We start from the raw sequence: 23,205 nt of genomic DNA on the forward strand, positions 1-23,205 counted from the left end.
ACTCCTTTCTTGTGAGAGTGCTAAATCATATTTCCATTGCGTTTACTGCAGAGGGTTGAAAACTCTGGGCTAATTCTTGCTAGCACCAGGTTTGGCAAAGATAGGTCAGGTCCCCAACAAGCTGCAAAAGCAGGGGAAATACCAATTCAGGTGCTGTACCCTGTGTGGAGGCCCAGCACTTCCTAGGAATATGCAAGGAGGACAGCTCTTTCATGGTCATGCACAGCTGCACATTACAGGTGTCTTCCTCACTCTTCCACAACTCATTTCAGTAAAGCAAGGTATTTCTGCACAAAACCATCCTTTGTAGTAAACTTTCAGACCATTACACAATTTCAGACAGGACACTTTTAACAATAAATCACTCTTCATACTCTGCTTTGTGGCTTTCTCTACTTACACTCCCCCACCCCCTCCAAAATTCAGGGGAATTCCAGAACATTTTGCAATTAGCTAAGGATTAGATTTCCTTATTTTTATTAATTTTATGTAAAGTGGAATTTATCAGTGGAGCATTCATTGACACTGACTTCAATTTATTCTGATGAAACTGACTGACATCTGTGTGTGCTGTTCATCAGTCATAATTTAAACCATTCTTAATTGCATTAAATGTAAATTAAGACATTCAATTTCAGCCATTATTTTTCATAAAACACTGTGAACTGAATTTTAGTGGGTCACAAGATCTTACATTCAAAATAAATAGGGTAAATTTGAAACTTACCATTGATGTTCATATTTCACCCTTTGTCAGCTGTATTTCTTTTGTAGCTTACTAGATTGGAACAATTAATTTTCTCTCTGAAGGGAACATGAATGGCTAAAGATGATGTAGCTGAGTTTTTTAACAAATTACTTTATCATTTCTAGAGCTTGCTTATTACTACAATATATTAAATATATTAAGAGAAAACACAATTAACCTTTCATCTAAAACAAATGACAAATTAAAACAGAAAACATAAACCATACCAGAATCAGCCCTCTGATTTTGAATTCAGAAGGCTATGCCAATGGATTTATTTGCTGAGCTTCCTCAAGGAGGTTTTGCAAAGGAGGTTTTGCAAAATCTGTCCAGCAATGATGGCTTGGGTCAGCCCATCCTGGAAATAAAGGGAAGACATGCAAGACTATATTTGCTCTAAAGGAGAGTGGTGTTCAGTGAGTGGATTGAGACACTGTCTGGCAAAGGTTGGGTCTTTCATTTTTGCAAGTTATGACCAAAGCTCCTCTTTAATCCCCTGGATCTGGTCTCAAATATCTGGCACAGCAACCAGCAAAACCCAACAGTGAGGAGGTGATTTTTTAAAAGTTGTATATGGTTTGCTCCAGAATGAGGGATAAACTGAATACCGTGGCTTAGCAGGGAGAACATCCAATCCCAGCTAACTCCTTTTTTTGAGTGGAGCAGCATGGCATGTCTCCAGCCTAACATAATGAGCTTGGCTCATGGCAGAGAAAGCTGCAGTTGCCCTTGGAGCAGCCCTGAGTAGCCCAGCCTGTGGTGGAGGGGGCAACCCTCGCCCAAGAGGCAGGTTGTGTCCATGGAGCTCACCCTGAGAGGGGCTAGGAGGCTGGACCTGGTACCTGCGCTGCTGAACTGGTTGACAGTGTGGGGCTCTTAGGGAAAGGCTGGACGGATTCTTTCTCTGGTTCCTTGCTGTGGGTTTGGATGCTCAGTTACCTGCCTGTTTGCCACTTTACATTACAGGACTGCTGGTCTGGGAATGGGTGGCTTGTTGGTGTAAGTGGATGTCCACAGTGGTTTAAACCAAATTATATACCCATTTGAGAACTCTTTCCAGCTCAGCATTGGCATCTGCCTTGTTACTGCTCTGGACCACTCCCTAGAAGGTGCTGGTGTGATGCAGTGCTGACCACCTGGAGCCAGCTTTCCTCCCAGCCCACTGCTAAAGATGCCCCTGTTACACGTCTAGAGCTCTGCCGTACCCCAAATCAGAAGTCTGCTCTGGTATTCACCTCCACAATTCACTGAATAGGGGCTACTCCTGGGGTTACAGCTCTTCAGGATGATATGCAGAAGTTGGCCAGCAAAGGGAGGACCACAGGCCTAGCCTTACACATGTAGGAAAAAAATTATATAAATATTATCTATGACATTTACATTCCCATGCCAGTTCTACTCCTAGAGAATGAAGTGTTGCAATAAGTCTGGAGATGGGTAGTGATGCCATCCTTCTCCCAATTTCTTGCTATTAATATATGTCTCTTACTCATTTTTAAAGAAAGAGTAAATGAGAGTACTGAATATAAATGGCCTTTGTAAGTCATTGAGGTCAGTGAAGCATGTCATTGTTTGCAACTTGAATTCCATGAAAGCACTGGCTAGCTGAGAGGCACACTATATCCTTTTTTTTCCTCATAAATAAAACCCACAAACAATATTCAGTATGTTTGATGATAATTATAAAATAATACTGTGTACAATGAGTTTCCAAAGCCAGAACTAGTTGTGAGTGCTTAATAATGTGACCTTACAGTGTCATCTTTAGCGTACGTGATGCCTATATGCCAGCAACATGTAAATTATTTCTCTGGCTGTATGTTAGCAAACATTTGATTATGATTTATTTTGGGGTTCTCTGAAAGATGAAGTAAGTTCTTTAATATTAGCATTACTAATGATTTTAATGAGGCATTAAAATGTTGCAGTATTGTAGGAACATTTTTCTTTTTTAATATTATTTCATTAATAGTTTACATGAATGTTAATGTTAAATTGATTATGGAACCTGAAAGAGTAATCCACAAAATGTCAAAGTGCCATTAGCACAGTGAAAGAGCCCTCCAAAGGCAGGGATCTGGTAAGAGTTAATGAGATATCTCTGTACCACATAACACTGAAGCAGCTTTTTCTAAAATTAAGTCTGAAAATTAGGTTTTAATATCCTTCACTTTGGGACTCTCCAGCCATTTGAACGACTGTGTGTTCAGCCTCATGCACGCAAAAAGACAGATCAGGAGTGGGCCCAGAAACTCTTTCAGAATTTGGTCTTATGCCTGTAAACCCCAGAATAAGGGGGGGGGGGGTGCTTATGCTTTGAGATTTATTAAGAGTTAAAAATCTCAAAAAGTCAATGGTGAAAATATTAAGAAGAAAAGGATGTTTCATAGGATGTGATGACTGCATTATCCATCTCTTGACAGCTCTGCAGAGCAGATCATCCATAGGAATGTAGGGTTCACATGCATTATGTACTTTACATGTCACTGTTAATTTGAACAAGAAAGAGTGTGTTGAACTCTTTCTATAAGTTTTGCGATGCAAGTGTTTAGATAATACCCAATTTTCTCAAAATACCAGAGGGCAGGTGTATTCAGAGGAACACTTGGCAAATGCTGTATTAGAAAGCCTAAATGGCAGTAAGGGTGAAGAAGGGCTGGTAAAGGCTCTGACACATACATGTGAGATTCTCAACTCGTTCACAAATTTGGAAGGTAGGAATATTTCATAGTCTTGTTCCACAGCAGTTCTGCCTTAAACAGGTGGCACTTATGCAGCAGATGAACCAAGGTCTTGCTGACCTTCACACCTTTACAGGAAAAAGTTAATGTAAAGGTGAAGCATTCTCAAATAATGTCATTTACATGTTAGGTAAATCCATGCTCTCACATGCTGTGTATATAGGCCTTGAATATCCAATGATAGTTCTATTGTGGCTGGGGCAAAAAGCATTTACATCTTAGATCTGTTATCTTCTTATAGTATAAGAAGTGAAGAGGTGAACTGAGTAATTTTACTGTTCTCCCCTAACTTAGTTCCATGCTAGGGAATATATGAGCATCCAGGGATACTAATTTGTGTAAAACCATCATGTGCACAGCAAAGCAAATATTTTCTTTTAAGTATGACCATCAATACACATGCCCACCTGCAGTCTCCCATCAGCCTGTCAGCAGCTATGATATTCCACACCAAATCTTGACTACTGATGTCCAAGCTTTTCTTGCAGCAGCATTTCCAGGATCTTGATTTTACCACCAAATCAAGCTTTGTCCCAACACCATTTAAACAGACATGTCCAGAAATTCGGGTGTTGGGGTCTTGGGACCATGGGGACAGCCTCAGGGCAAGGTTCAGGGGAGGTGGCACTTGTGTCTTCACAAGTGAGATCCAGGCTTTGGCCTGGGCATAACACAGTGCACAACACAACTGTGCCCTTCGACGTACTTGAACTGCATCCTAAGCCCTCCACTTATGGCAGACAAGACTGTATTTAGGTATTGAACTTCTTGTGGTGTCTGAGTTTCTGCAGAGGGGAGGAATGCAGTGGTATGGGGTTGCCAGATACTGGCTCCCTTACAGGTGGTGGAGGGAACTGTGTGCTGAGCTGCAATCTGGATGTAGGCAGGGGGCCAGCCTGGCAGCTCTGGGCAGTGTATGATTTGACAGCTCCAGGTGTCCCTCTCAAGGTCTTCCAAACCACAACAGTGCTCGAATAAACCCCAGGCAGCAGCAGGTGCTGGAGGGGAAGCCCTGTTCTCCACAGCCTAAAACTGTATTGTGTCACCCACATCCCTCCACGTCATCTCCCTCTGAGCCAAGGCTCAGGCTAAAGACCAAAAAAGAGCTCAGCCCTAGGTGGGACTGCTAGCCTCTCACTCTAGGCTGGATAAGGCTTTCTGTGGTCTGATAAGGGCAATTAACTAGCCCAAAAAGACCCTTACAAATAGAATTTCTCAGTCACAGATGAGGAAACTGAGGCTCCGTAGCCTCAGGTATAGCCTGATCCTGCTTGGCCTCTGACTGTCAAAACCAGTGAAAATACATTCATGGGCCAAATGAGAGGACTGTGGGTCCTCTCCTATAGGTCTTTCCCCATAGACAAAACTCACTGAGTACTCATTACTGCTGAGAAAAAAAAGGGCTTTGAGAAAATTATAATAAATCCCTGTATTACAAAATTCTAGAGTGGATGTTACTCCCTCTACCTTTCCCATAAAAATTCCTTGGTTGATTTAATAATTTATGTACTCATAATATATTAATTCAACATCATAGCTTTGCTGGTTTGGTTTTTGGTGGTTTGGGTTTTTTTTTTGTTTTGTTTTGTTTTGTTTTGTTTTTCTCTTTTGTTTTGTTTTTTTTTTGTTTTGGTTTTGGTTTGTTTGGTTGGTTTTTGTGGGTTTTTTTCCCCATAAGCAAGGAAACTGGTTTAAAAAATGACCTGAATAATTTTCTTTTGCTATGTTTTTTTTTTTACCCCTTTGGTCAGAAAAGTGTTTTAATGGTTTTACCCAGGACATAGACTGAAGTCAGCAAAGCTGGTCCTCAGCATCATTCCACAGCCAAAGTGCTCCCAGGTTACAATTACCCCTTGCTACTCCATGGGGCAATGGGCAGCAAAATGCTGTTTTGAGTAGTCTTGAGAATGCACTTAACAGTCAAGAGGTGGAACAAGGAAGCAGTGGCCTCTTTTCTTTCATCTCCCACCTTATAAATTACTGATGGCAACCTTACTGATTAAACCAACAACTTTAAAAAGCAGTTAAGTAGTTAAAACCTGGATAATTTTCCAATTACAAGTAGAGAGGTGATCAGCTGAGAGAGAGAGACAGTTCTGGCTTGTAAGCAGAATTCCTCATTCCACCTCAAGTCCATGCATAGTTCTTAATTTTGATTTCACTCAGGATTCCTTTGTAGAAACTGATGGTATGATCTTGTTCATTATACTTAAGAGGGCATGCATTTATTATCCCCTTTTTTTAATGTTATCTGAATATTCCAGCTTGTATCTAATATATGAGACCAGAATGGAGCTCCTCAGGAAGTCCTGAGTAAGAAGTACATTTATCCTGTACAGACTTGTTTTGTTAAAATAAACTATAAGATTAATATGAGACTAAGAAAGTAAGTAAATGAATAAATAAATAAATAAAATTATAGACTTGCCTTAATCTTTATAAGGGGGAGGTTGAGGCAAACCTGATAGCCTTTCCCCACACTCATAGTCAAAGAAGCCTCCATCAGTAGGAGATTTTTCCTACATGGATAGCATTGCCTTGGCCCTTCATCAATTCCTAACTTCAGTGAATAAGCAAAGAGTTAACCTGGAATCCTTTGCCATTTGCAATCCAGTGTGCTGGTTTCCTGAGAGGGGGAGCTCAGGGTGAATTAATTTTCAGCTGAATATGTCATTAAGAAACAGGATTTATTAATGACTTATTAATGCAGACAGAGTCAAACTGAACTCTGGTACAAATCCTCTGGTATTCAAAGGAAATAACTGCTCATGTGGATATAGACTAGGTATAGAGCTAGTTCCTGTCTTCAGATGTGGATATATAGGCAATATTAAGTATGCTGTGTAATACGGTACACTTATACTCATTACCATTCAGAATAATAAAAACTTCCCATTTTACAATGACATTTATTTACTGCTGAACATCAGCCCAGGTGAAAGAACTCCCACTTCACTCCTGTATATAATCTCAGGTTCTGTCATTCACATGTAGAAAACTCAGCTCTCTATTTAGCACAATGTTGGTGAAAGATAGACATTTACAGGGCCCCTCTGCCCTTGAGCTGTTCCATTAGTGCATGGAAAGCACCTTGCAGCCTGTGACAAGCGCAGCAGATCGGCACTAAATCAAAAATCAGTGCCAGCCAGGGATCTAAGCCACCATGAAGGTCACAGCCATCAGCTGCATGCCATCTCAATCCAAACAAAACACACTGGATACAGGGGGATTTTCGCTACTCACAGTAGGAGACAAACACATCATGTTAGAGTAATCTCCTGATAGCAGCAAAATGGATAACTGACCTTTTAAATACTTTTGAGTATTTAATAAAAGTTTGAAGACAGGCAAAAGAGGTATTGGTAATTTTTGGGTGCTTTTTGTAGTGTAACACACAAAGAATTTCTTTCCCAGAGCTGGGAGAACTCATATGTGTTAACAAGCTCATGAATGAATACCCTCTACTATTTTTTCCCCTAAATAAATTCTCCCTATTTGAGTGAATGCAAAGAAACTTATTCAAGTAACCTTAAACAGTGGATTAATCTGAAAGAGATTTAAGTGAAGATAGAGTTGTGCATAGCATCTTTGCTGAAATTGTGACCTAAACGTGCTGTAACAGCAGCACAAATCTAAATGAACAGAAATTAGAGGGACTGTACATTAAGAGGTTTAAATAGCGCAGTCAAGACATGATCTACTGCCAAAATTAGGAGGAGATGAGCTCAAACAGTAGGGTATAATCTGGCCAAGCAATGTGGCATTTCTCAGCCACACTGTTTGTCCAGCCATCGTACATACGAGCACCCAAACTATGGGTGTGTTCAGGCTGATCTTCCTGCTGGGCTCTGTGCAGGAGATGCCTGTGTCAGACACAGCTCTCCTTCTTCCCTTCACAGAAAGTGGTGGTGTTGTAAACAGGTTCCCACTACAAGAGTCCATAGGATCAAAAGGGCAGAGAGGGAGGAACAGCAGTGAAAGATAAAAAAGGAAATAGTTTCTTTCCTTATGTCCACCAGTGGCTGATCTCCCTGTCCAGCCGCAGGCCTAGAGTTAGAAGTGTCCTATCATCTCACAGACACCTGATTGTAGGGGTACTGAGTTGACTCACAGAGGACTGGGCACACAGGCTCCTTCTACTAGTTTCCCCTGGGTTCATCGAGAGCTCAGAAAAATTTGAGAATTTGGGAGTTAAATTCCAGCTTCAGTACAATCAGTCCCAGGTGATTTTGCTCCTTTTCTTTGGACAAATTTTGGTGCAGACCTCCCAGGTGAACCTTAGATAAAATTGCCTTCCCTTTCCTAGGTCTCTTCCCTCAGACTTTGCTCAAGAGGAGCCATTCTTACTCCTCCAAGGTCATGATATGCTGTGATTCGTGGAGTCTTATTTTCCCAGCTCTAGAGTAACTAATGTTCTCCATCCAGAAAGAAAAGAATACAATTCAGCCTGTGAGTTTGTATTCGTGTGGAGGACAGAATGTCCTCCTTCCCTTTCTTTATGATACTAAACTGCAAAGGTCACATGCAACTGCATGAGAGGAAAACAAGGCCCGTTGGAAATAAAATAACCTGAAGGTAAAACTGCTTCCCTTAGGAGATCTCCGCTTCCTGCTTTGGAAAGGACCATTCCTGTTAGAAATATAAGACAAAAGGAAGGGCTCTGAATGGGTAGTATAGAAATAACATCTAGTAATCTACTTGAAAAGAGCTATTGAAGTGTCAAAGCTTATTTTAGCTATGGTATCCAGGCTCTGTCAGACTAATTGGCTGCATCATTAATTATACAGAAAGCTAATTTAAATAAGATACAAACCAATGCACTGGGTCAGGCTATGGGTTAATCAGTGCCCAGCAGTGGATACATTTTCTTATAATAGTGTAAGAAGCAGGGCACATACAGAAATAATCCTCCCCATACCACACTTCCATGGCTCATGAACCGTCATGTTTTAATACCACCAATGGACCTACCTTTCAATGACACCGCCTATTCCTTTCTTGACTATTGCCATGTATATTCCTAAATAAAGATGAAAGACTTGCCATCTTGTTTTTGGGACATGAAGGTTTTTCCTTGAGGAGAATATTTGTAAATGAACAGCAGGTTTACATTGTTTTTGTATTGTTGTTCTAAATGCTCATTTTGCTATTAAAAAACCATGCATATTCTTGTACATGTGACTGATTCACAGATAATTTTATACAGCTTATATGCATCTTGGTTTTGTGTCAAAATTACACCTGTATACTTGCACACACAAACACAAGAGCACCACAACATATTGCAGGGTATTCCTACAATCAAGAGCCAACTGAAGGCAGTATTTGAAAGCCAGGTGCTAAGAGGCCATTGCGAAGAGAAGGAAACCTGACAGAGCTTTCTCACAGCCGGAGAAGTTTTCCGCGAAGGCTGAAAGAAAAAAAAAACCAAAAAACCAACAAAACCCCAGCCCTAAAGATGCCTTAGAAATGTGCGTTGTGGGCGGCTGCCATCTACTGGCACCGGGGACGAGCCCGCGGTGGGGGACAAGTCCTCGGCTCCTGGGGCAGGTTTTCCTCCTTTCAGCGGACACCCAGGGTCAGGATTTTGTCTTCCTTGTGCCAGAGATCTCTGTATATCCATGGACACATCTGAATGGCATTATTTTATTAAAATTCCCCTTAATGGCAGTTTTGTATACTCTTAAGTGAGGGAAGTGCTTGAAAAAGACTCATCATGAAGTATCCTTTTTCTTTTTCTTTTTCTTTTTCTTTTTCTTTTTCTTTTTCTTTTTCTTTTTCTTTTTCTTTTTCTTTTTCTTTTTCTTTTTCTTTTTCTTTTTCTTTTTCTTTTTCTTTTTCTTTTTCTTTTTCTTTCTTTGTTAATAAAGTTTTTATATTCATCAATCATCAGGAGTCAGCCTGGGAGTGTGCTCTGTTTAAATGCTCTGGCTTTTCACTTAATGTATCCCATCTGTTTCTGAAATAAATTGCAATAATCCGTGTTTAATGTTAATCAACGTATTACTAAATATGCAAATTATATTAAAAGACGTGGTTTGAAAAAGCTTTCATTTGTAAATATGGTAGCTGAAAACAGGAAGCATATCTAAAAGCCATTTAGATACAGTAGCCTAACTCTAACAGTGTGGCTGATTTATAAAGCGGTTTGCAAGTTGATCTTTCTCCCACAAGGGGATATGTAAAACTGTTGCATATCAGATTTTGTTAACATCGGATGGGTTACTGCTAACAGTGTAAAGGCCTAATATTCACAACCATGTCTCTTATTTAAATTAAAGCAATCTTATTCCAGCTTTCTAATTTTTGTGCTCATCCTAACATATGAATTTACATGAAGAGTTTATGAATCACAGTGAAAGCAATTTGAACAAGCTTTTCAATCAGTGTTACATCTTACTGCCTGATTTAGATAATTCATTGTCTAAGAGGCTCTTCTGGCCTATCATTCTCCTTTCCAGGGGCACAGTCTATAAAGCTGGCTGTCCCCGTTGGTGTGGCCACAGTCCCTCCACTCCAGTGCACCACTTTGTGGGAGGGTCCTATGCAGGGAGGGCCCATGTGGTGCTGCTCCCATCACCGGTGTGGCTCCACACCCCAGCTCACAAAGGCCCTATGGCATTTCTTGTGCCGCTGTGTTAGACATGGATGGTCATTTGTACTTGTTGATTTTCATGGAGCAGTGGAAAAGCATGTGCAAAAACACTATAAGCAGGACATGACCTCTGAGCCCAGAATCATGGCGCTGAACAGAAAAGAAAGTCCTGGTGAGCAGTGCTGGAGAGAGCGAGGAAGATAAATGCTGAGACATTCTGCAAACAGATGTGGCTCTTTGTGGTCTTAGTCCAAGGTTAGCCACTTTGCCTCTTTTTTGCTTTGTTTTTTTTTGTTCACACTCCTGCTACCCTCTGAATGGATTGCATGATGTAATCAACTCCTATCCATGATGGAGCAGCCCTACCTGGAGGACCCAGGTACCGCGGGTGAGGGTGGGTAGAAGAGGAAGCTGTGACTACTGCAGCAGTTGCTCATGACGAAGCAGAGGGGAAGCCCAGGTGGTGAGGAAAATGCAAATTATCTTTTGAGATAATGTGCCTTGGCTGACAGTGTTTTCTCAAGGGTGTGTTTAGCTTGACAACACTCCTTTCTTTTCCCATGCTGTGTTGTGGAATATCCTTGATGTTTCAGGATGTAAAGTAAGCTCTAAACAGAATTATTTGAAAGAAAGTTTACTCCTTACCCTGGAGAAGGTCATGTCATAAGTGCTTGAGAGGAGGTTTGTGGTTTGTTTTTCTTTTATATTCTTCTTTTATTTCTTTTTCTTGTTGCAGCTTCCTGTTAAGCATCCAGTGAAATTTACTGAAATGTACCAGAGTTGAAGGACCAGGAAACTAACCTATGACTAAACTTATCTGGGCTCAGTGGAGATCTCTTGGGTCCTTACATATTTGCTCTAATTTACACACCTTTGGGAAATGGGCCAAAATTTTGAATTAATTTTAGAATAAAAAGGACCAAATATGGGACAGTTTTGATTGTACCTCTTTCCAATGACCATTTGATTACATATTATTAAATGTGATAGCTTTGCCACAATTTCCATGAGGAGTTGAACTAAGTTTTATTCCAACATCTTAGATATCCCTAAACTCAGACCTGGTCTATATGTGTGAGCAAACCTCCCAGAAGCTAAAAGTGGAGCAAGATTAGTAGCAGAGAGCTACCCTGTTAACTGAAATTGCTGAGTTCCTCATGGGTCTATATGTGATCAGTGCCAGAGTTCAAGAGCCTTGGAACACCACCTATCAGCCAAAGTGGGGGAGAAAGTGTGAGCAGTACTGATCGACGCTCATGCATTTACATTCAAACATATGCAAGCATTTCCTTTTTTGACGTATAAACTTAATAGAACTGTTTTGTGAATTCAAAACAGGAAAAATAAATAAAACTCCCTCCTTTACCTTGAAGAAGAGATAGGAGAGACAAGGTAACAAGCAAAGTTTCATAAAGATGTAAGACTGTAACAGCTATTGTTGAGTGCTATTCTTGTCTTCATGGCATGGATATCTGAGGGAAGGCTAAGCTGATGAACTAATTGAGATTTCCCTGTTGGTTCCTTATGTGTGGTGCTTGGGGGATTGATATCACACGTCTAGGTACTCCCAAAGGTACCCTGGGTAAGGTGATACAGGGCCCTTCATCCCTCTTGGTGGGCAGAGGCTGTGCGTGAGCTTATCCCAGGAGGCCTTTTTCACTGCCACAACCCTAGGAATTGAGTCCCCACTTGAGGATCTGATGTAGCAGCTGGGTTTGACTTCTCCTTTGCAAAGTCATGCTCTTCCCTTGTGTTGCAAAGCCCCAGAGTTTTGCCCTCAGCACTCTGGGGATTTTGGTGATGGCACTGTGTTTGGTGACTGAGATTGCCCTTATGGAATGTTTTTAATCTCATCTAGTCAAATCAAAAAAGTGAAGGTAGCAACAAGGTCTGGAGTGAAGATTCTGATTCATAGAGGATTTATTGACAGTACCTTTGAAAGTACTGTTTAACATGCAAGGTAAACAAATTAAAAATCCCAGCTTGTGGTCCAAGGGCATTCACAAATTAGAAATGACCCCCTGCCTGCCATGAGAGCGCTAATGATGTGAAAGCTGAAAGGAAGTGAATCCTCTTGGGAGAAGAGAGTGGGTCAGAGGGGCTTTTGTAATCTACCAATCTGTTTGGCTTTGAAAGGCTCTTTGTCTGACGTGGGAGATGACAAGAGGAGCTGAGGCGCCTGGCAAAGATGGGAATGTCTGCCTACAAGCATTGCGTATTTTTTGTTTTGTCTTCACTCAGTTGTTGGTATCTCTTGGCTGTCTAAGTCCAGGGAAAACACGTCCCTCTAAGGGGAGAAAGCAGCAGGAGCCTCAGTCACTATCAGGGAGTATGACACAACTTGGGGCTTAAGCCATGGACTCAGTAACTTTGTTTTGTTTCACACCTGTTTTAATCACAATAGTTACCTCTAATCCAGACCTGAGAAAGCAAAAAGGTATCTACTATACCCCGAGGCCACACCTCACTCACCAGCTGACATGAAGACTGGAGTGCAGGTGGCAGCAGTGCTGATATCAGCTGCAGCAACTCATGGATGCGGTCTGAAGGCAGAGTTGGTCTTGACAAGGACCTGGCTAAGAACCAGTCTTTTCTACGTACACTGACCCTTAGGAGCTCTAGTACCTTGCATAAGAAGGCAGAGCTCCGTCTCCAAGGGTGTACACACAATTTTCCTTGACTCTATGAAGACTCTGAGTGAAGTTCGAAGCCCACTAAAATGAAAAAAAAAAAACAAAAAACCCAAACAAACAAAAATCCTAAACAAACAAACAAACAAACAAAAGCCATGTCATCACCTTCAGATAATGCTAAGATGGATATCCAGATGTATACACGGTGGATATGCACAAAAATTCAGATGGATGTCTAGGAAGTGCAGGTAGGGGACCGTGACTGTTCTTTGGCTATGAAGAAAAAATACCTTCTCTGTTGAGTGATACCTTTTCTTTAGTTTAAATAAGTGAGTTTTAAACAGAATGGGTCACTCAGAATTACAATGCTGTATGCTTTAATCTGCTGTTTGCTTGGCTCTGTTTGCTCAGCATAAGCAGCTGGATTTACTTGAGCCCGGAGCTGTAAGCTGTGAACTTCCACCCAGATATGTTGGAACAGAGTTGGTTTGCTTGGTAGCTGGTACAGTGTTGGGTTTTACCTTTACTTTGGGAAGAATATTAATAACACACTGATGTTTAGTTGTTGCAAAGTGGGTTTTAGCCCTAAGTCGAGGCCTTTTGTCATTACTATGTCCTGACTGATTAGTGCACAAGAAACACAAACCAGAAGACAAGGAGGCTGCAGGCACCAGCAGAATCTACAGTTCAACATGATAAGAGCAGATAACAGCCTGGCAATGGGGAGACAGAGAAAGAATCCAGTAAGGTGTAAGAAGATCCCAGCCCAAAAATCACCATTGGACTTGAAATCACGTGAAGAGTGCGTGAGGGCAGATGCATAAATCATGAGGGTCTAATTGCCCAGAGGTTTTTTGCTTCTGGGTCAGCTTAAGCTGATCTGTTGCCCTAACACTCTATTGAAATATTTATTTTTATAAATATGACACCTTAGATTCTGCTGCAGAAAACCCAGGACAGAGCCTGAAGGAAGAAGTGCACCTGAGAATGAGCGTGTGTGCAAGCATTTGGAAGGGAGCCCATCAGCCCCATGGAGGACAGACTCCAGTCCTAGCAAGGAAAGCCAGGCTGGTGTGTGTAACACTCTTGAATGGTGAGAGAATTTTTGGGCTGTGGCTTCTCCTTTAATAACCTCATCCTTTTCCTTTACATCTCTTGAATTCTCACTTGAGTCCAGAATTGATGGTAAGTCACCATTTGGATATAACCACAGTTACAAGGAGTTACAAGGAAAAAGGTGGTGGTGATTCCAAGTCCATATTCACAAAAAAGCACTTGCAGAAATGGCCATGGAGAAGAGCTGAATGGCAGTGTAGCAAGCTGCCTGATTAGTGGCACAGCTGCTTCAGCTGCTTTGGAAGTTTACACATTTCAAAAGCTGTTCCTGATTTTTGGCTCTTTAGAACCAATTGAGTTGTGTTTCCCAGAGGCAGTGAGCACTGACCACTGCAGACAGCCTTCCTTTGGTGACTAGCACTCAGCACTTCTGAAAATGGACCTTAATCCTAGCACTCAACACCAAAACACCCCAAAGTGTGGTCATTCAAAATGAAAGCTACTGAGATTTATTCTTCAAAGGTCCTCTGGCATTTAGACCCCAGGTAGTTCTTGATGGGAAATGTGTTTAACGTCTCTAGATGAGAAGAGCAAGAGACCAAATATTTCCCTTTTTGAACTCTTGACCGAGTGAATCTTTGCCAATTGTGTTTCATCTCCACCCTTCTCCAGCTCTTACTCAGGAGGTTATCTTTGAGCCTGCCAGGTGCAGAACATTGTCAACACTGCTGGGTCACAGCACCACATCATTTTTATCTATTCAAGAGCACCAACTCCTTCTCCATCATTTTTGAAGATACTCAGAGGCAGGAGAGGAACAATGGACCTGGTATTTCTCCTTACATAAGGGAAGAGCTGTGGTTAGCCCTAGAGCAGAAACATATATTTTTGTCCCCTAATTTTTTCAGACATGCTGAGGCTGCCTACCTGGTGGTTTCTTGTAAGAAGCATCTCTTGCCTGTGAAAAGCAATAACTGGGATTTTTGTCTCTTCAACTGCATGCTGAATGACAAAATGCTAAAACCATCTGTCCTCAAAGTCTACATTTCAGACATATCAGAAATTTCAGTTTTTACTTATGTAGGTTCCCTCAAGTACAATCCTCTCACAAAATTACACATGGTCTCTGGTAGAACCCTCTGATTCTTTGTCATTGGATGTCAGAGTCAGAATCAGTCATGTGAAATCTCTACATGAAGAACATCTGCCTCTATGAAGATATGCTGCAGCTTGTGTGGATGCTTGCTATAGAAATAGTTGGGTGAAGTGTTTTGATTTGTGTTACGTGGAAGACATGACATGCCAAACAAAGTACGTAGCTCTTTCTGGCTTATTTATTTCTGAAGGGACAGACTTGTTTGGAAAAATGCCTGGGGGAAAAGAAGAGAAAATGCTTAGAAAGGTCTGAAAGCTTATTATAATGCCCCTCAAGCCAGGACACAGCAGAGACAATGCACTACTCAAGAAAGCAGTATTGAAAAATAAGAGATAACCTTGCCAGATGTTGGTATCAACACAACCTGTCCTATTCTAAGAGGAGGAGGAGGAGACAGGAGGTGTAGTGTAATTTTGAGGGTCCCTGTTAAGTCAGAAAATCCAATTCTCCTGAAATCCATGTTGCTTTTACACCAGCTTGTTCTGTTGACCAAGGTCACTCATTTGACCACATCACTGGTCACTCATTTGAACAGCTTTTGTGCCCCTTTTTTACCCTTTTTGTAATGAAAAGTATAAGAGAACAGGCTCTTGTGAATCATTTACACACTTAATGGAAGATTGCAGGTCTTACCTAAATTTTATTATAGTCCAGATGCAGCATTCGCTTGTACTTGCTCTGGAAAAAAAAACACAGCAAGTTTCAGCAGGAAAGAGGCAAGAAAAGCCACACAGCAACAGGACAAATGACACAGCTGGTTAGCTGACAGCCACACACTCAATGCTACATCATCCAGACTCTTCTGTCACAAAATTAGCCTTGAGAACAGCATTTCTGACTTCCAACTGTACACTGTGCAAGGATTTAAGAGATCAAAGCCAAAGAAAATGGGGACCTCTCCTGACTGAACCTTACACATTACTTCAAGGGGGAATTTGTATGAAAAGGCAGCAAAGAATATGGCCTATAATACCAGTGCCTTCTTGCAGCACTTCAGTAGTTTCATAGAGAAAGGAGTCAGAATTGGAAAATCATTATACTTATTGACACAGTATGAATTAACATAGTAATATTTTTTAACCATGGTATGCATAGAAAGGAACTTTTCCGTAGCTAATCTTCTAAATCATTATGGCTCATCAATTATAATTTTTGTTTTAACTTATTATGTAAACTTGAATGAGAATTTATTGCAAACTCTACAGACTGAGATGTGAAAGAAAAAAACCCCTCAATATCTGGCACTCATGTAACCTGTTCTTCAGTGTATTTCTTGGCTAGAGCCTGGACTTTGCAGCCAGACCATATTTTGTCTTTCATGACTGAGCCTTTACTCCTTCAGATATTTAGTTGCCTAATTCCCAGTAAATTACTTGGAATAAATTATTAAAATAATATGAGCAAGGATTTGGCTTTATTCTGTTCATCTGAGCAGGAAGATTTCTCTTGAATAACAGAAAGGAATAACGAATAATGAAATTCTGTTATACAGGTATGTGGCTCACAGTGTTCAGGCAACACTTCTACACGCAGACTTACCTTTTATTATTTTGGTGAAAAGTTTTGGTCACAATTAAGATAGTGTACACAGCAAATCTGATGGAACTATTTTTCTAGATTGGATCTTGTTAAATGCGTGCTAAAATTTCCCTATTACCACCATGCTCAGTTCAGAGATCAGAGCAAGATATATAAATCTTTTATACCCTTCTAATTATATGTCCCTGCTAGGTATTTAATGGCCTTCTGCCAGCCTCGTGCATGACGATGGGAGCACAGGAAGGGATTTTCCAGGATAACCACCAGTTCTGTCCATATAGGCCCTTTCTGAGGCTGCCTGTATGCCATTGTGCAGCCCCATAAGAGCTTCTCTGACCAAAACCTTGCTTTGGATTAAAAACCCTTCCCAATTCCCAGTCTCCTCTACTGTCTCCAAGATACTCAAGAGAGTGCTGTTGACCCCTTTTCACTTATGTTTGGTTGAGCTGAATTTCTGGTGTCATATGATATGATGAGCCTTAGGGTTTAGGTGACTGCTCCGTCCTTGTGCATGGTTGTGAGTTGGTGTTCTCTGAGTGGAGAACCAGACTTCAGCTGACATGGTGCATCAGGTCTTGTCTAGCATCCTGTATGCTGGTCCTTTGAAATCTGTACTAGCAGTATTTCACCATTGTAGCTGCAGAGATTAGCTGTACATTTGCATCACTCTGCCAGTGTACTCATATGGACACGAACTAAGTGTCACCCCAAGGGAATAAAAATATTATCAGTAGATGACATTCAACAGCTTCTTCTTTGGCAAGGTAAGAAGTTACCCATCCTCTCATTGCGATTACTTAATGTGCTGTAGGTATTGAAGATATTTTGCTGTAGCTGCCAGAGTATTCACTACAGCTAAGACAGTGAGGCTTCTTCCATTTTGGACCTCTTTGCTACATGTATGAAGCTTTACTGTTTAGCCTATGTTTACTTTACTGTATAGCTGGCAGGCTATACTTCACCTCTCAAGAGGAATTTTTTTTTTTTTCTGTAAGGGCAAAGGATTGTCTCAAGCATTTCTGAATTAGGGAAGAAGAGAATACCCTGTGATAAATTTCAGACTTACTATAAAGGGGACAGGGGTTAAAATTTTATGTTTATCCATAGTACTTAAACATATTCATACCTAAATGTCACGAAAAAACGTGTTTGACAAATGTGAAAATAACTAAACAGAAATGTATAATGTGCATGGTGCAAGACAGCCCAAAAGATAAGCCTTTATGAATAAAGATACATGGTTTTGTTTCAAAATCCATTTAAACTCAAGAAGTTTTACATTTGTCTAGTCCAAAGTCCAGAGATACCACCCGCAAGAGTCTGCTATAAATTAAAACTTATACTGAAAAATATATAGGAATGACTTTTCAGAAGGATTATTGAGACTTTTGGGGCTGAAACACAATAAAGACAGATGAAGTTTGAATTTCAAACATTCCATCTGTGCCTTCTGGCTACGTAGAGTCTTACAGTGCGGCAGCAGTTTGGGTTTTTCTGCTTTGGGAACCGTGATTGATGATACTCTGACTTAGTGACTCCTCCCACTCTGAAAGATATTCAGAGCAGTGTGTAGGTCGATTTTTATTTATGACCTAATACATACCGATATATTTTAAGCAGTAATTTAAATTAGCTCCATTTGCTTTATTAAATATGATTAGTGCGTATTTGTGCTCCATATCCCACTGGAATCCTAAAGAAGGACAAAGATTCTTTTGCCTGAATGTTGCACAAATACAAGCTAAACTGGTCTGCCTTTCGAAGAGGTTGCAATCCAAATATCAGCAGAGGTTGCAAAGGGTTGCAGGTGGGGCAGCCCATGGTGCACATGACTAGGTGACAGTTTAGGTCAGAGCTGTAAGGACAACTTGCAGGACATCAGCCTGGTGGTTTCTAAGGAAGTTGTGGGTTTTGTTGCAAAGAAAAGTTGGAAGAAAGGACTTTAGGGGTGATTGTGAAGGGTTTTTTTTGTGGGCACTCCTCCCACATGTACCAGACAGTATGGAAGAAAGCACATAAGTATTCACTAGCCAAGTAAGATCTGGGTGTGAGAGAGCTGAAAGGGAATAAGTACTGTGAAAGCAACACTAGACCCCAGCTTTGAACTGAGAACCTGGCGGGGAAAGAAATGCTTCAGCAGGGAGCAACTCAGCTGAGGAGCTATGTGAGGTAGTCTAAATAAATCTCTGTGAGAGCCATCCTGACTCTGGTAAATGAGGGACCTGAAGATGAACTATCAGAACCCTCGGTACATAAACAGGGTGCCTAAGCTAGGAGGTACAAGTTGTGCTCTTTGCAAAGGCCCACCTGGTACTCCTGGAAGGAAATAGAAATCCAACCAGAATCACACTGGTTTCATGCAGTCATAATATTGAATTCTGCCTGGATTTCATTGTAACCCAGCATCAGTTAATATCCATATGTTGTAAGGTATAAGTCACAATTGGATTTACGATTTTCTCATAAATTTGTTGCAAAGCGTTTACTGCAATTGTGATTTTCAAAATTTAAATGGTATCTTTTATTGAATAGCTGTTGCAGGACATCATCATGTTATGGACTTTAGTATCTGGAATATAGTATAATTTACATCATTCCATCAAACATCTATCAGATTTCAAGCTGGGTTTGAGGCTACTGCATTTGAATCTACAAAAGATGTACAAATTGGAAACCTCAAAAAACAACAAAAAAGATCAGCTTATGGCTTTAATTTCTTTGCTCAAATCTACCATGAGGGTGAAGAAAATTTCCTTTTAAACAAAAGAATCAGATCCACTCCTTATGAAAACAAATTATTTAGAAAAACAAGGTTTGAATGCCACCTGGGGGCTTATATTGCCATCACACTCCACTTTCGATCAGAGCAGCATGAAATTTGTACTGTGGGATAAAGAAATTGTTCGCTCCATTTTCTTCACAAAGTACAGTCAGACTTTGAGGAATTCATGCAGGTGTTATTCCATTTTATGGCACTTGCTTCCTTAGACCTTCGGCAAGAGCATAATACAAGAAATAGGCACTGAAGAGGCAAACCAATCTGCTTTGTGAAGAGAAACACACCTTTACGCACTGTATGAGGTAATCTATTTTTCACAGATAAACGTAAACCAAACACAAGATACACAAAAATAAGTTTATTTATTGACAATGCATTATAAAAAATTAGATTGCATCAGATGGAGAAAGCCACAGTTTGTGGAGGCAGAAAAGGAATCGTTCAAGTACAGATAACTGCAACATCAAAGTACTAAAAATGGAAATACACAGACAATAACCTTAATCTGTTAAAATAGTGCTAAAAATAAGACCTTCCTCGACTTTAATTTCAGGGATTGGGCCAGAATGAGGAAAGTGGGAGCTGATAAGAATCTTTGTCAAAAATTACAACTTAATACAAATGAAGGCTGTTAGTATGTAGCTAGGATAGCATCCCCACACTACTAGTATTCATCTGCACTTTTGGTGAACTTCTCTGAATCTGATCAGACAGGAGAAATTAAGACAAATTTTGCACATTTAGATGTTAAATCTAAGGCCAAGGGAAGAAAGGAGATTTTCTTGAGACTTTAATGAAGTCACCAATTAGTTTTCCCTTGGACAGGAGCAGTGTGATACCCTTCTTCACTTCTCTCCAGTCTGCTGAAATTCATCATGAAGGGGTGGATAGGAGCACTGCACAACTTGATTTGTATGATGAGCTGCATCACAGTCCTAAGACCCTGAAGCACTCAGGTACCTGTTGATTGCTCCTTCCATCTAGTGAGCTGATCTGGGGTCAAGGATCTGGGAACTTGGGTGTCCGTTGGGTGGACCATGAAGGATGCCTATCTTTAGGGGCAGAGTTACTTTGTGTTTGCTCACATCATGGGTCATTTGATCAATAGAGAAAAAAGACAGCATACAAAGGTGACCCCATAAAATTGGGCAACATGTGAGTTTCTACTGTGGCTTCAAGGGTAGCTGAAGCCATTGACTAGAAGGGGTGACAAAGGCTTTTCCTGCAGCCACAAAAATCTAGAAAAATACAAAACGATTTATTTTCATCTATGAATCAGAACACATACATTTATTTGTCCTGTGAGAAACTCCAGAATTTCATGATGGAAGCAGTTGAATCTTTCGTCAAGGTTCAACATTTATCTCAGACACAACACCATCGCTGGAGCTGCCGAGATCCCCTTAGGATAAATGGGGTCAAGTTAATTACCACCCGTGGTTGAACTTCCATTCCCTCCTAAGTTCCTGGAGTTTAGATTCAGGCTCACCTAAATCAAGCTAATATCCCCAGGCCAGGTCTGGTGCAACTGGGATTCAGGCCAAAAGGAGGAACTCAATGTGTTCAGGTGTTATTGCTGGTTGATCTCCTACCCTTCTCCTAGACCTCTAAACGGTGGTGATTAGTTGGGAGATAGGTGGTCATGTGACAAAATTAATTGAATCCTGCAAGTAATGCCATGAGGGTACTCTGGTGGCACACTGTGTATCTAAAACAGTGCCCTTGAACTGGCAGGAGCCACAGGTCCATTTTTTCTCAGCACTTTTAATCACCTTCAATCATGAAGTGAACTGGTTAGACAGCATGGCCTTAAGCACCAGAAAAATGCAAGTGACACTTATCTGTGTTACCCCCATCATCCAGGGCCACGCTGCACTTCTGACAGGGTATGCAGAGTTGAAACGGATAATTTCTCTGTATGAATAACAGATGTCTGAACTTCTGTATCACTCACCTGACCTGGGAATGCAAAGTTAGCCATTTCCTGAGGGGGTGGATTTAACCACTATTGAATACAAGGAACAGCAGCATGGATGTTTAAGATTTTTAAGACATATATACTAGTTGTGGAGGACTGTAGCATATGTTGTCCATTCAAACATCATCCGTTGGCTGCTTCTAACTCTGTTTCTTTAATATGTAAAGTGCTTTGATTGTATTTGATCTTGGCAGAGTGTGAAATCCTTGCACACACTTTTCAACTGATCTATTTATTAGACATAAAGGAAAATACTGTGTGGATTAGGCATGAATTTTGAAACTGAATCACAATTATATCTCAAAGGTATACAGTCTGATTTAAAGAACTCACCTTTAAAATAATGTTTTCTAGGACTTCCTCTCTCCAAGTAATTCTTACAGTAAGGCTGATTGTAAATTGTTCACCTGTTCCTAGGAACTTTATTCAATGAATAAAATCTACAGAAAAATTTGAACTGTGTCACTTGAGGAAACTGCAATAGGCTTCAGCAATTTATAAGACATACACAAATAATGTGACATACTGGAAATGTTAGTTAACAGAGCAAGAGATAAGCTAGTGACAGTTTCTATGCCACGTCACGACTGCAGAGACCAGGATCTCACTGGGACAAGTTAAAAGGGAGGCCATTGTGCTAGAGGGTGGGAAGAAAAAGTATTTCTATACTCAGATACTAAGGCCTGGGGACAAGAAACGTCACATTGGCAGGAAGTGTGCTCGTTAATCACAACATGTGCTGCACATGTGCTGCATGCAGTGAGCGCTATCCTCCAACACTCCATCATTTTGGCATAGTTTAAGAGCCTGAGCACAATCCTTTGCTAACAGCTGACAGCAACAAGCCATAAATTGCAGAAAATAATGCATCTTGGCCTAGCAAATGCAATGCTGTGATCAACTGCACTCTTTACCTAGGCACCACAACAAACACAGCACCTGTACTAACCACACTGGGAAACAGAGAAGTTGCTTCTGCTTCCAGGAAGCATTCAAATACATTAGATGCTTGAAATAGTAACAACAAAACTGTTTTTTTAAGATAGCAAGAAGGATTCAGAAAGGAAGTGTACAGAAATTTATACAACATACAAAGGCAGAGAAATGGAAAATGCAGAAAAATTCTGGAAGCAGACAGCACTGTTAGGCTAAAGAAGGAATGAAAAGATGCTCAGAAGCAGAATTTTGAAGTCAGTTCTAATTAAAGAGACAAAAAGCACTCTCCTGAAATCCATCTGCAGTGGGTTGACCTGGCTGGATGCCAGGTGCCCATCAAGCTGCTCTATCACTCCCCTTCTCAGCTGGCAGGGGAGAGAAAGTACGACAAAAGTCTCATGGGTCAGGATAAGGATGCGGAGACATCAGTCACCATATACCATTAAGAGGGTATTGGGAAAAATTTAATTTAATTTCTTGTCTATGAAATCAGAGTAAGTAACATAATGAGAAATAAGGGAAAAACATTTCACAACACCTTCTCTCAATGTCTTCCTTCTTTCTGGGCTCAACTTTACTCACAAATTGTCTTCCTCCTGTAGATGCGCAGGGGGATGGTGGAAGGAGGTTGTGGTCAGTTCATCTCAGTGGTCACACAGATCATGTACGTAACTGTAAGTAGTGTCATGCTGTGCAGTCTTTCCTTCCAATAAATAAAATGTAACAAAATGACTCAACACTTGCCAGTTTGGAGAATATACCAAATTATTTAGGGACACTGCCAGGGACCAGATTGCTGATGACAAAACTGCTGATTACCATGGAAACCCTGGCAGGTGTATCCACATGCACCAAGTAATTCCACTGGCTGCGCCCTTAGCCTGTAGGAACTGCATCTCTAAGATGGAAGTCAGCATGATTGAACTGAAATGAAAAAGCAGAAGTCTGCTAAAGTTTGTTTGCTAAACAACTACTTTAAGAGTGGTTTATGACTGTTATCAACTTCAGTTGATTACAAAACTGCGAGGAGTTCATCACAGCAGT

Source organism: Motacilla alba, chromosome Z (genome assembly GCF_015832195.1).
Source record: "Motacilla alba alba isolate MOTALB_02 chromosome Z, Motacilla_alba_V1.0_pri, whole genome shotgun sequence".
In the NCBI taxonomy this organism is placed as follows: domain Eukaryota; kingdom Metazoa; phylum Chordata; class Aves; order Passeriformes; family Motacillidae; genus Motacilla; species Motacilla alba.